This window comes from Triticum aestivum, chromosome 2A, assembly GCF_018294505.1.
Source record: "Triticum aestivum cultivar Chinese Spring chromosome 2A, IWGSC CS RefSeq v2.1, whole genome shotgun sequence".
In the NCBI taxonomy this organism is placed as follows: domain Eukaryota; kingdom Viridiplantae; phylum Streptophyta; class Magnoliopsida; order Poales; family Poaceae; genus Triticum; species Triticum aestivum.
The window spans coordinates 6074707-6078689 of record NC_057797.1 but is presented as its reverse complement, the minus strand read 5'-3'; positions in this window follow the sequence as shown (position 1 = coordinate 6078689).

Genomic DNA, 3983 nt, shown 5'->3' with positions numbered 1-3983 from the left:
TAGAGGGATGAACTAACCTCGGGTTTTGTCGATGATGACTTCATGTAGATGTTGAAGATGTGGATGCTCAATGTTGATGTAGATCACTTGAGCTATCCATTTGAGTGAATTGCACTTTCAATACCTACATGGGTTAGTCCCACAAGGAACAAACAAGGATATCCATAGACATAGAGTGATGCACACACAAGATGATGTCCATGAAAACTTTTAGGTTACCTTGTCCCTTGTCTTACCAACAAGAGGGTTTGTGACTCCTTGAACTAGTGCAAGATGTGGAAGTTGATTGCACTTGTTCTTGCCAAAATGATAAGAGTGAAGTATGTTGGCGGAGTCACCCTCAAGAACTCTCTAGTTCTTCTTCTTTTGGATCCACACCATCTTGATGGGAATCCTTGGAGTTGTAGTCGTACTTGATGAAGTGGAACTTGAAGTAGTCTTGGGAATCCACTTGACTAAGGTCTTAGGAGCTTCTTCAAATGCATCAATTTCCTCTTGAAGCTTGTCCTTGCCTTTTTGCTTGTAGTCTCGTGGTGGAAGATCATCTTGAGCTTGTGTCCCCTTGAAAGAAGTATCATACTTCTCTTGTTGAGGAACAAACTTTGTCTTGGGGTATTGATCTTATTCCCACTCAACTCCATTGGCATTGAACTTTCGTTCAAAACCAACACCTTGATTCTTCCGGTGCATTCCTTGCTTGCGCACAATTTCCTCGAATTGCTTACTCCCGGCAAGGCTTTTGTACACTCCTTTCTCTATAATTCCCTTCAATAAGCTATTTTCTTGCTCAAGTGTAACTTGGCTAAGAGAATCATTAGTGGAATCAAGAGAACTACTAGAAGCAACAATATTGGATTTAGCATGATCATTGTTACTGCTAGAGGAAGAATCTTTCTTGTTCTTGTTACTAGACTTGACTTGAGGCATGTAAGTGGATAAGAGTAAACGCTTGGCAATGTAAGAAGAACTTTTCTTGCGGAGATCATCATTGATTGCTTTTAAGAACTCATGCTCTTTCTCAAGATTGAGCTTTTCAAAGCGTAATTTCTCATGAGCTCTTAAAAGTTCTCGATGATCTTTGAAGATAGTTTCATGAGCTAACTTAAGAGTGTTTAGTTCTTTAGTTAGAGCCTCAATCTTCTCCTTATCATTGTCATTCGTTTTATCTTGATTAGCATGATTAATTGACGTTTCATCATAGTATTCATCACTAGAGTTGTCAACAAGCAAATCATCACCTAACAAGTCATCTTCATCACTATTGAAATCAACATACTCGGGGTGTGTTACCTTAGGACCTTTGGCCATGAAGCATCTTCCAATTCCTTCATTTGGTGAGTCAAATATGTCGTAGGAGTTGGTTGACACAAGTGCTAGACCAGCAACACCTTCATCTTGAGTATCTTCGGAGTCGGAGTGATAACTTCTCTCGGAGTGGCTGTCGGAGTCGGAGCCGGATACCCATTCACCAACATGAGCTTGATGTCTTCGTTTTGTGTAGCTCCTTGATGATTTTTCCTTCCTTTCCGAATCCTTGCTTCTCCGTGAGTATCTTCGTTCATAACGATCATCTCTACTCCTCTCTCTTGGTGGTGATTCTTTGCTTCTTCTTTTTGGAGAATCTTCTCTTCTCTTGTAGGGAGCCGTACACTCATTGGAATAGTGTCCGGGTCTTCCACAACTGTAGCAGTTTCGCTCTCGACTAGAAGATCTTTTGTCATTGTAGGACCTTGACTTGAAGCTTCTATCTTTGCTTCTACTCTTGTAGAACTTGTTGAAGTTCTTCACCATTAAGCTCAATTCTTCATTGAAGTTTTGTTTCTCACTTGATGATGTAGGGGATTCACATGAGGCTTTGTAGGCACCACTTGATTTGTTGTGAAGTTCCTCTTTATCCTTAAGTGACATCTCATGAGCAACAATTCTTCCAATCACCTCCGTTGGCTTGAGATCTTTGTAATTGGGCATCATTTGGATCAATGTGCACACGGTATCATATTTTCCATCCAAGGCTCTTAGAATCTTCTTGATGATGAATCTATCGGTCATCTCTTCACTTCCTAAGCCGGCAATCTCATTTGTGATGAGAGCAAGCCTAGAGTACATTTCAGCAACACCTTCACCATCCTTCATTTTGAACTTGTCAAGTTGACTTTGAAGCACATCCAACTTGGATTCCTTGACGGAGTCGGTACCTTCGTGCATATCAATCAAAGTGTCCCAAATTTCCTTTGCATTCTCAAGACGGCTGATTTTGTTGAATTCTTCGGGGCACAATCCGTTGAAGAGAATATCACAAGCTTGAGCATTGTATTGCAACATCTTCAACTCATCTGCGGTAGCTTCACGGTTTGGTTCTTTCCCATCAAAGAAGTCACCTTGCAAACCAACACACACAATAGCCCAAACAGCGGGGTTATGTCCAAGAATATGCATTTTCATTTTATGCTTCCAACTAGCAAAATTAGTACCATCAAAGTAAGGACCTCTACGGTGATAATTTCCCTCGCTAGACGCCATACTCTCCTAGGTTGTGAAACCAAGGCTATGACCACCAAAAGCTATGGAGATCAAAGCAAATGGAGACCAAAGCTCTGATACCACTTGTAGGATCGAAAGTATGTCTAGAGGGGGGTGATTAGACTACTTGACCAAATAAAAACTTAACCTTTTCCCAATTTTAGTTCTTGGCAGATTTTAGCTATTGTAGGACAAGTCAAGCAATCATCACACAATTCAAGCAAGCATGCAAAGAGTATATTGGCAGCGGAAAGTAAAGCATGCAACTTGCAAGAATGTAAAGGGAAGGGTTTGGAGAATTCAAATGCAATTGGAGACATGGATGTTTTTCCTGTGGTTCGGATAGGTGGTGCTATCCTACATCCACGTTGATGGAGACTTCAACCCACGAAGGGTAACGGTTGCGCGAGTCCACGGAGGGCTCCACCCACGAAGGGTAATGGTTGCGCGAGTCCACGGAGGGCTCCACCCACGAAGGGTCCACGAGGAAGCAACCACCCACGAAGGGTCCACGAAGAAGCAACCTTGTCTATCCCACCATGGCCATCGCCCACGAAGGACTTGCCTCACTAGCGGTAGATCTTCACGAAGTAGGCGATCTCCTTGCCCTTACAAACTCCTTGGTTCAACTCCACAATCTTGTCGGAGGCTCCCAAGTAACACCTAGCCAATCTAGGAGACACCACTCTTCAAGAAGTAACAAATGGTGTGTTGATGATGAACCTTGCTCTTGTGCTTCAAATGATAGTCTCCCCAACACTCAACTCTCTCTCATAGGATTTGGATTTTGTGAAAAGAAGATTTGAGTGGAAAGCAACTTGGGGAAGGCTAGAGATCAAGATTCATATGGTAGGAATGGAATATCTTGGTCTCAACACATGAGTAGGTGGTTCTCTCTCAGAACATATGAGTTGGAATTGTGTATGTGTTCTGATGGCTCTCTCCACGAATGAAGAGGAGGTGGAGGGGTATATATAGCCTTCACACAAAATCCAACCGTTACACACACTTTTCCAATCTCAGTGGGACCGAATCAACAAACTCGGTCGGACCGAAAAGGTAAACCTAGTGACCGTTAGAGATTTTCGGTGGGACTGACATGCAACTCGGTAGGACCGATATGGTTAGGGTTTGGGCATAACGTAATCTCGGTGAGACCGATTACACAAACTCGGTGAGACCGAGTTTGGTAATAAGCTAACCAGAGAGTTGGTCAGGTAAACTCGGTGGGACCGATTTGCTCTTTCGGTGAGACCGAAAAGTTACAAAAAGGAAACAAAGAGTTTACACTGCAATCTCGGTGGGACCGATTCGCTCTTTCGGTGAGACCGAAAAGTTACGAAAGGGAAACAGAGAGTTTGCAATCCCATCTCGGTGAGACCGAGATCCCTATCGGTAGAACCGAATTGCTAGGGTTTGGCAGTGGCTTATGACAAGTGAAACTCGGTGGCGCCGGATAGAAA